The sequence below is a fragment of the Sceloporus occidentalis genome, unplaced genomic scaffold (genome assembly GCF_023333645.1).
Source record: "Sceloporus occidentalis isolate IW3139 unplaced genomic scaffold, rSceOcc1.0.p SCAF_6, whole genome shotgun sequence".
In the NCBI taxonomy this organism is placed as follows: domain Eukaryota; kingdom Metazoa; phylum Chordata; class Lepidosauria; order Squamata; family Phrynosomatidae; genus Sceloporus; species Sceloporus occidentalis.
The window spans coordinates 113,946,082-113,957,144 of NW_028316986.1; positions in this window are offsets into that span (position 1 = coordinate 113,946,082).

Below are 11,063 nucleotides of genomic sequence, written 5' to 3' on the forward strand. Positions count from 1 at the left end.
AAGTGAATTTGATTGATAGCAAAGGAGCCTTCATTTTAAACTGGTACCGCAAATGTGAACTTCAGAGAGGTAAATTACCCCGATTGAGGTAAAACATAATGGGCACTTTTTTCCGAGCAGATTCGAGAGGGGGGAACCGGATCTGCCCAGTTCTATCCAGGGCAAATAGGCAAGTGGGAATGGGGCCAGAGTAACTCAAGTTCTGTAACAGCTCAGAACAAAAGCACTGAAACTTTCAGTCATATTTAATCCTGGCAAGACAGAAATGTATGTTGCATTTCTTAGAGGATCTTCCTAAATAATCCTCTCCAGTCCATTTCTTTTACCATTAGTTCGAGTAGTAATGATATGTATAATGTTACCTTAATTGCTGGAAGAGAGCACCATTATTTTTGGAAGTCAGTATGTTGGTAACATATATACCTACCCACATCCATGTAACCATCACAGTAATATAACTGTCTCACAGTAGAAAGATGTAGGGTTACCATGGAGCATCAGGAATAGAATAAATTGCATTACATGTAAGAAAAAAGTTAAAGGGTAGGCAATATTTTGCAAGTTGGTGTAAAAAAACTCTTAAATGTAAATGCATTATAAAAGAGTCATACTATGTAGTCCTATACCAGTCTAATTAAAGTAAGGTCTATGGGACTCCATAGACACTGGAGACAATCGGACACTGAGATCTATGGGATTCCAGATAATGTTGTACACTATATACTATAGTATGTCTGCCTTAATAAATGCTGTGCATAGACTAATAGTATTCTAGACTGCTAGTTCCATAGTGGTAAGAAATCTTTAGAGTAGCAGACTATTATACAGAAAAATAAAACAAGTCCTTGTCCTTTCATAAGACTCTTTCATTCAATCACTCATCCGCTATACAGTGAGCTGCATAAACAGGCTACAGGAAACACAGACTGCCATCTTTTCTTTTGCTTCTGAGATTCTACCAATCACCTTCAGGCTTATCTTTCAGCTACAGCATTTAGGAGGAATAGAAATATTCTCAAAATGATGAATCTCATGCTTTTTGACAAAGTGTTTGAGTGAAATCTTAGAACAACACCATTTATGGCCTATCTGATGGTTCATTCAATAAACTAAGTAGAAGCTACTGCTGTGTCTGAGCCTCTTGGGAACAAGTTAGAGACATTGGTTGCCTTTGAGAATCAATTTTCAGCTGTTTATTCCTGCACTCATAGAAGCACAGAGTTGGAACAGACTTTAAAGTCATGCAGGAATCCACTATTAAAGCACTCCAAAGAAATGTCAATCTGACATCTGCTTAAATATTTCCAATGAGGGAGAGCCCCCCGCTTTTCAAAGTAGCTTGTTCCAGCATTGAACAGCTCTTATCATCAGGACACTCTTTCTAATATTTAGGTTGAATCTACTTTCTTGAAATTTGAAACAATTGGTTCAGATACTAACCCCTGAAGCAGCAGAAAACACACTTGCTCTATCTTCTACACCAGGGGTCGGCAACCTCCGGCCCGCGGGCCGGATACGGCCCGCGGAGGCCTGGCGGCCGGCCCCTGCCTCCTGTTGCTGCTGCTGCTGCCGCGGCAGCTGCCCGTCACAGCTTTTCGCCACTCTGGGCACTGCCATTTTGGTCGGCAAAATGGCGGCGAGGTCGCGCGAGACTTGACCGCCATTTTGGGTGAAAAAATGGCGGCGCCCAGAGCGGCCTCTGGGGCTATGGGCGCCGCCATTTTGCCGCCCAAAATAGCGGTGCCCAGAGCGGCGAAAAGCCGTGATGAGCGGCCGCGGCGGCAGCGGCGGCAGGCCTTCAAGAGGCCCGCTGCCGTCTCTGGGGCCCTCCAGCAGGGCTCCGGGGGCGGCAGGGGGCCTCTGGGAGGCCCGCTGCCGTCCCTGGGGCCCTCCAGGAGGGCTCCGAGGGCGGCAGGGGGCCTCTGGGGGGACCCTATGCTGTCCCTGGGGCCCTCCAGGAGGGCTCCGAGGGCGGCAGGGGGCCTCTGGGGGGCTCGCTGCCGTCCCTGGGGCCCTCCAGGAGGGCTCCGAGGGTGGCAGGGGGTCTCTGGGGGGCCCGCTGCCGTCCCTGGGGCCCTCCAGCAGGGCTCTGGGGGCGGCAGGCGGCCTCTGGGGGGCCCGCTGCCGTCCCTGGGGCCCTCCAGGAGGGCTCCGAGGGCGGCAGGGGGCCTCTGGGGGACCCTATGCCGTCCCGGGGGCCCTCCAGGAGGGCTCCGAGGGCGGCAGGGGGTCTCTGGGGGACCCTTTGCAGTCCCTGGGGCCCTCCAGGAGGGATCCGAGGGCGGCAGGGGGCCTCTAGGGGACCCTTTGCAGTCCCTGGGGCCCTCCAGGAGGGCTCCGACAACGGCAGGGGGCCTCTGGGGGGGCCCTTTGCCGTCCCTGGGGCCCTCCAGGAGGGCTCCGAGGGCGACAGGGGGTCTCTGGGGGACCCTTTTCAGTCCCTGGGGCCCTCCAGGAGGGCTCCGAGGGCGGCAGGGGGTCTGGGGGAGCTTTTGCAGTCCCTGGGGCCCTCCAGGAGGGCTCCGAGGGCGGCAGGGGGCCTCTGGGGGGCCCTTTGCCATCCCTGGGGCCCTCCAGGAGGGCTCCGAGGGCGGCAGGGGGCCTCTGGGGGGCCCTTTGCCATCCCTGGGGCCCTCCAGGAGGGCTCCGAGGGCGGCAGGGGGCCTCTGGGGGGCCTGCTGCCATCCCTGGGGCCCTCCAGTAGGGCTCCGACGGCGGCAGGAGGCCTCTGGGAGGCCCGGTGCCGTTGCTGGGGCCCTCCAGGGGGCCCTCCAGCGCTGGTGGCCCCCACCAGCTTTTTTGCCGGTCTCTGACGGGGCCTGGGGCCCCGTCAGGGGCCAGCAAAGATGGGGAGGCGTGGCCCCTGGAGGGTGGAAGCTCCGCCCCCGGCACGCAGCCCCACCCCGGAGGGTGGAAGCTCCACCCCCGGCACACGGCCCCCCCCGGAGGCTGGAAGCTCCACCCCTCGCATGTGGCCCCGCCCCGGAGGGTTGAAGCTCCACCCCCGGCTTCGGCCCCCCAGTCGCCTGAGGGACACCAACCCGGCCCCCGGCTCAAAAAGGTTGCCTACCCCTGTTCTACACAAACACTCTTCAAATATTTGAAGTTGGCTATTATGTTACATCCCTGTCTTCTCTCTTCTGACTAAACATATCCAGCTCCTTCCATTGAGCCTCATCACACATAACTTCCAGACTTCTTAACATTCTGGTTGACTTCTTCTGGACATATTCCAGCTTTTTAATAATGGTCTTAAATTGTGGTGCCCAGAACAGGTAAGGTCTGGAAAGCACAAAAGAATGGTACTGTTAGTTCCCTTGGTTTGGACACCATGGTTCTGTTGATGCAGCCTAGAATTGCATTTTATTTTGTTTTACTTTGCTACAGAATCTCACCCTTGACTCATCTAAACCTTTGGTCTGCCTAAATCCTTTTTACATCCATTGCTGTCAAGCCAGGTGATATACATCTTACATTTGTGCATTTGATTTTTCCTGCCAAAATATAGTTTTACATTTATTCTTGTTGAAATTCATTTGTTATTTTTGGCCCTGTTCACTTGTCTGTTAAAATCATCTTGAATCTTGATTCAGTCCTCTGGGGTTTTAATTATCCTTCCCAGTTTAGAGTCATGTGCAAATTTGATGAACCCACGACAGAAACCTGTGACCCTCTACTTGCCACATCTGTCCATGGTGATTCTTAAGAGTCACACAACAGAGAGATAACATTTAACAATTATTTCCATCCTTTAGTTCAAAACACGTTAATCCATATTATATTCTAATTTCTGGAAGATGAAGTAGGACCAATCCTTTACCTACAAGTAATGCCCCATTGAATTCAATGAATTTGCTTTTGAGTTGAGAAGACATGCATAGGATTTTACTTTATCACTCTATTTGAGTTGGAACTAAAGGCCAAATGAGCTAAACTGCTTTGCTAAGTACATTTCCATGCTCAAATGTTCTGCCAAGTTGTCTTTGATCTCATTTCTGGGAAATGTTGAAACGAAACATAAGGGTTTACTGAGACTATTTATTTTTCCTTGTCGGTTGAATACCACACAGTACCTTTTCAGCAGAAAAAAAGATACATTTTTAATGCTCTTAGGCTTTTGCACAGTTTGAAATAAAATTTATTGTCGTGTTGGTAGGATAGGTGGAAAAATATTAAAGCTGGATTAGCCACCTGCATGCCATTGTGCAACTAAATACTTGACTGAAAAAAACTAGATTACAGTGTCATTTGTGAAGCCTCTACTTACTGTGGGAGGAAACAATTTTAATATTATACTGAACACTTCACTTCTATCAAAACGTAATTATAACACTAAAATTGGCACATGGTGAAGTCTACTTTGACATGTGGCTTCAAGAATGATAAGAAACAGTAGGAAATGTACCATTGCATATTTTGAACATACCCACAAATATTTAGCTTATGGTGAAGTAAATTCCACCTTGATCTCAACACGTACACCCTAATCTCTAACTAGTGAATGATGTAAAGAACGTATTATCTTACTAATCAACTATGTTCAAACTGAGCAGATGTTTAGTTTTGTTTTAACTAAAAAGTCAGATTCAGAAGCTACAAGTGTGTACATAACAGGAATGATAGCACTGAAGTTTATAAACGCTTGTTTAAGTACACTTGTCCCTCCACATTTGCTGGGGCTAGGGGCACAGGACCCCTGTGAATGTGGAAAAACCATAAGTAACAAAAACACTGTTTTTTTTTACCTGAGAGAACACCTCTCTAGGAATTTCTAGGTCATCCAGTGCTACTCTGTAGTCAACACCTGCCAGACATAGACCATAGAATTGCAGTGGAAGAGCTACAAATGCCTAGTGGAGTGTTCTCTCTAGGAATCTCTAGGTCCTTCAGTATGACTTTTGGTTAAAGCTGACCATAGAGTTGTGCTGGTGGACCTAGATATTCCTAGAGAGAAGATCTGCAAAAAGCCGCAAATGTGAAGGGAGGAGCGTATACAAGTTTGACCAGCTCACAACATTCATTTGTATTATGAATCAAGTCCCATTTCTTGCAATAGTCCCCTTCTGGTCTGGAATGTTAAACAAGAGCCTGCACAAGTGTACACAGGATACTGCAGTCTGTTAGCATGTGTAAGCACATGCACAGATGTTAGTCAAAGTTAATCCTTTACCCTTGAGAAACTTCACTCACCCATCAAATGCTAAGCCAGACTGCAGTTCTCAGAGAGCAATAAGATAATATACATGTGCACAACATCTTGTGCATCTTGCTCCTTTGAAGGCAGATGAGGTATTTATGAATTCCTGGCCAAGGAAGCTTGTAAATACTGGAGCCCTCCTGAAGCAAACTGAGGGGAGTCGAATCACTGTATTCAGGTCTAGCTTTATCATCCACCCTTCCAATCCCAGGCCCCTTCAAGCACTGGCACTATTGCTCACAATTTGGAAGGTACTCATGTGCTGGATTAGATTAGTGAACAAAGAGAAACACGGGCAGTTTTTTGGGGGGGGATTAAAGCCAAGTTGTTGTGAATCCTTCTGGTTTCAGTGGAATACATTCTGATAGACAACAAAGGCTGAATCTAGACACGCTAAATAAAGCATCCTTACCTCAATCCCAGTTCTGTTGGAACACACAATGTTCTTCTCTTTCTGATGTGTAAACACTTCTTTTTGATGCCTGAATGCTTTAAGGCAATTTTTTTTAAAAAAATGTCAGTTCACCCTGCTGTTTTGGGGAAGAAATTGGTTTTTAAAATGTGTGATTTGATTGTGATAAAATCGGAGTGGGGACAGGTTGGAGGGTGGTCACCTACATTGGGTGGTCACCTAGGTCATCTGATCATTTCTCCCACAGAAGGATACCTCCTTGGTTTATATTGGCATTGGAAAAAGGTGGTTTGTTGCCTTTCCTTTCCTTTTTTTTTTTTTTTTTGGATGTGGTGTTTTTTATGTACAAATTTGCAGGTCTGAATTTCACCTTTCCCTTCTTTACAGGCTTCACTTTATAGAAACGAAGGTGGGCAGTCAGAATGAAGGGCAAACAAAGACTATTTGAATAAGCAAATAGGATGATGATGATGATGATGATGATGATGATGATATATTTATCTTTTGGGGATCAAGGCGGGTAATAACAGAGATTAATACAATACAAAATAATCAAAACAAACCCCTGAATCTCCCCCAACCCTCACCCTCCCTCCCTGAATAAAATCACTACAATAAAACCATATATTAATATAGATCACAATAACAAGTTAACATCAATTAACACATGGCGACAGTGGTGAGATTTGATCAGAGAATCAGACTTGTTCTAGTTTGGATATGAATTGTGGGAATTGGCCCCCCACTCACAAAAATCCCACAGTTGTTGTAGTGGTGTGACTAGACATAAACCGTTAAAGCAAACACATGCACAGAACAGAAACATGCCCTTGTACCAATGGGGCTGCAAAATAGCAGTGGCGTGTGGCTTTCCAAACTGATTTCAGTTGGGATTAAAACAGATTGTGTGGCAGTAAAGGGTTCAACCAGGGCAGGGATGCCATGCAGCTGAGACACATCCCTCATGTAGGCAGAAAAAATGAAATGCATAGATATGGGATAGAGGACACCTGGCTTAACAAGACTACATGTGAAAGAGAGCCAGGAGTCCCCGTAGACCACTCCTCCTGTCCAGTTCCATGTGTAGGTCATTCACCAAAATGATCAAATCCGTCTCTGCCAAACTTGAAACCAGATTGATACCTACTTTTTCAAAGTACTTTAAAGGGAAGTTTAAGGCATTTTATATACATTTTGACAAGATTTTGCTTCATGTTTTATGCCATTCTCTTACCATTTCAAAGATTTTCTGCCTGAAGAAAGTGGCACAAAGTAATGACAAGGAAAAAAAAACAATTCAACAAATTCTTTTACTAAAATTGTATCAAGTAATGGCAATTCCTTTTTAAACACAGCTATAGCTGTAATTATTGACTTTATTTCATTTAAGGCAAACACACATGATATTTATTTATTAAAATAGCTAGAAAATTGAGATATAACTAAACAGATATAGCTATAGTTCTAATTACTGTTACTTTGTGTCTTTAAAAAAATCATGCTGGTTGTTTATAAAAGTAGCTATACATTTTAAAAAGAAAATCCTAAAAGGTAGTTATTATTGCAAATGCAAGATTTTCAGTAAGAGAGCTTGGCAGGTTCATGAAACCTTTTCCCCTTGAACCTCATTATTGGCCAAAGAAGTTAGATCTATTTCAGTTTTGCTCTTTAGCCTCTGGTTAAATGATGTCTCCTTCTTCTGCCTTGTAGCTGGAGGCATCATCTTCCACAGAAGGATTTTATAACACTTTCTGTGCCCTCTACAGCTTGCTTCTCACAGGATCACTAAGAAAGAGCAAGGAAGGAGAATGATGTTTATTTGAACTGCGGTGAAGAAAGGAGTAAGTCAGCAAAAGCATCACTGGAGGAGAATGCAGAGGTTTTACATTTCTCCAGTTGGCTCTGGATTTGAACCTACAAATCAAAAAGCCAGCTACGATGATGAAGGGAACAAGAGTTCAGATACTAAGTAGGTCACAGGTGCTTCTCCATAAGAGAAATGTACCTTTCCCACTTGCTCTCACAAAAGAAGCCATCAGCTATGATCCACGGCTTATAAACAAATCACAGCCAAGGTGCTAAATGAGATTTCCAACATTTTAGTGAATCTCAGAGGAAAAACATATCAGTAATGCAATTTATAAGGAAAATACAGCTCTGGCAGGGCTCACTTCATCAGAACCTTCATTTAGCAAAGAGAAAATACTAGCGTTGAGAAAGGTGTGTTTTAGCCCATCTGTTTCTAGACACAAAACCAGGTGGCATTCCCTGCTGAGCATTAGGGGAAGGAAGTGTTTTACTTCAAGACTTGTGCACTATCTGAAGCATTATCTGTAGCAAGGTGTATAGAGAATCTCAACCAAGTCTTTCTTCTTCTTATTATTTCTTGCCCACCTCTCCCCATGGATCAAGGCAGGCAACAACAACAATTAACTGACAAACAGCATCAGTTAAAAACACATCAGTTAAAACACACATCAGTTTAAAAGACAAATAAGATGTACACATAGTAAAACAATCCACATTTAAAATTCATCATTTAAAATTTAAAATGTAAAAATCAACCAGATAGGCCTGTGCTTGAAGAGACTGGTCTCTAATGCTGTTTTAAATTCAGACAGTGTATTCATCTGATTAATCTCTTCCAGCAAGTCATTCCATAATCTAGGGGCAGCTGAAGAAAAAGTCCTCTGGCTGACTGATGCCAACCTAGGAGTTTATTGCACAGCACTTTTGCCTCATCCGGGCACAGGATGGGCTTGGGCTTGAATGGCCTTGAACGGGTGTATCACATATAAAAAAATGTGGACTTTATCACAGGGCAACAACAAGCCATCTCCCAGCTGCCGATTTTGAGGGACAGAAAACCTGGCTGACTGGAGTAAACATCCCCTAGAAACAGAGGGCTATAAGGTTTTGCCCATTCTAGTAGACACATGGCATACTTACGTTATTGCCCTCCTCTGCCACAGCAGCTACTCTTCTCAATTAAAATGTATATTAGATTAATACAAGAATACTGAGTTGAGATTCTCTATAGTCTTTGATACAGGCACAACCCACCATGCCTAACCCCTCATTTTTTTTCTCTTTAAAAATATGGGCCCATGACTTCCTCCTCAGTTTTAGCAGGGATTTTTTTTTTTACAGGGAAATTGGAAGTATAATCCAATGGCAATCTGAACGCAATCATGGGGTTTAACATTATTGCGTGATAGACAGCCACATGCAAATTTGGGCAATGGGATGTCAGTCTGAGCGCAATCATGGGGTTTCATGTTATTGCGTGATAGACTGCCACATGCAAATTCGGGCAATGGCATGCTATTTTAGGGCAATGGGAAGCCAGTTCGGATATAGTTCACATTCATGTAAATTTGTTCTGGCCCCACTTTCTTTTCATTCGAAATTAAGAGAAATTCCTCACGTGTGATAAACTCCATGGAGAAGTGGATTGTAGCAGACAGTGTATGTTGACAGAAGTTGGAGCTTCTGTTGTAAATACTTGGTATATAATTTGCAACAGGAAGATAAAAGCCTCCAAGGAGTTTGGAAGAAGTCATTTGTGTCTGTGCCTTATTTCAAGTTGGTCAGTGCTTTATTGCCAAATACTGCATACTGGGTTATGCTTCTGCACTCTGCTGTGAGCTACTGTTGAGGTCAAGCACCTCAGGCAGTGCTAAACATTGGTACCTCTGTTTGGGCCTAGTTTTTTGTTTGTTTTGGTCGCTGCACACCTGCAGGACACAGAGGAGAGCCAATATATGGGAACAGGAGTTCATCAGCAACATCTGGACTATCACAAGTTCCTCACTCCTGGCTTGATCACTGCTAGTTTCAAGACATGGCTTCATGTTCCTCATACCCAATTCAGCATTATTTGAATGCCACAGTAGGGACACAGCATGCTCCTGTGCTTGGTGTTTTCTGAATATGGGCTAAGGTCTTGAGTAAGAAACAATTGTATTTTTTGTGGAAAAATCATGTAATCTGAAGTGTAGACAATTTGATCTTCATTTTATTCTTGGTTTTTTTTTTTTTTTACTATACAGTGCATCATGTATTCTGGTGAGCTGGATGTTAGATTATTAACTTGACTATTAATGCTCTATCAGCCTAATTTAAAAACTAGAGAGCAGCTGCTGTTAGAGTTTGATATAAGGATTAGAGGAAACTATAAGAAGAATTAACTTGAGACTTTATGCTTCAAGCTTTCCCTTTCTGGAGCACATCATGCTGTGAGTTAGGGGAATGGAGGTGTCAATTTGGGGATTTGTGTTCATTTTAATTCCTTATTAAATTGAACATGTTTCATAACTTTTAGCATAAAAATAACATATTACATAGTTAAAAAATAGGGGGAAAAGCAAGTGGAGCCCTGCAGTACTTTGAGATAGTGGGGGGGGGGAGGTTAGAAAGATACCCCTTGTGCCATCTTTACCCATAGCTAATAGATCCATGCAGAAACACACAATTAAAAGAAATCTCATAGACGCCCTATTCAGGTATTCAGTAAGTTTGTACACTCCACAAGTGAGGAAAGAGGTATGGTAGCCCTGCCACCTTCATTGTCTTTTTCCTCAGATGGCGGTGATATGTCTGAAGAGGACAGCCTGATATAACCCTGTAAGCTTGCTGAATGAACCAGGATCTCCTCATTCTCATGAGAAAGCTACCTGTCTAAAGTGATAGTGGAGAAAATGTCTGTGCTGGAGATCTGAAGGACAATGAGTGGAGAAATCACTTCATTCATTCACCCCCCCCCCCCCCCACACACATATGCAGCTGTGTATTGTGTTCTCCTTTCTTTTCAGCATCATAGTCATATGAATTTACTGTACTCTGTAAAACTACTCCACAGCAAGTCTAGATCTTGCTCTCTATTGCAAATTTTATCTCTTCATTTTCTAGTCCAGGAATAGAAAGCAAATGCCTCCCCAGAAATGGAAGAAACTCTTAACTCTTGGAAAAATGACAAATGGTTAGAAATGATGGAAGATGGAATACTGACTGGGGCCAGTTATAGGAAAATTATTATTATTATTATTATTATTATTATTATTAAATATAACTACCTTGTTAAAACAGCTTCACTGGCTACTTGTCCATTTCTGGGCACAATTCAAAAGTCTGGTCAAGATCTTAAAAGCCCTACAGAGCTTAGGTCCAGACTATCTGAAATATTGGCCTGTTACAGACGGCCAAAAATAAAGCTGCTTCGGGTCTCTTTGGAGGTATGCTATTTAAATGATGCATGGGTCCTACGAGTCCGGAGGTTGCGCCAAAGCCACACTCCATTCCTAAGCTCTGGAGTGCAGCTTTGGTGCAGCTTTCGGATTCTTAGGATGCATGCATCATTTAAACAGCATACCTCCAAAGAGACCTGAAGCAGCTTTATTTTGGCAGTCTGTAACAGGCCATTGTTTCTCCCAGCATGAACCTGCAAGATCTGTA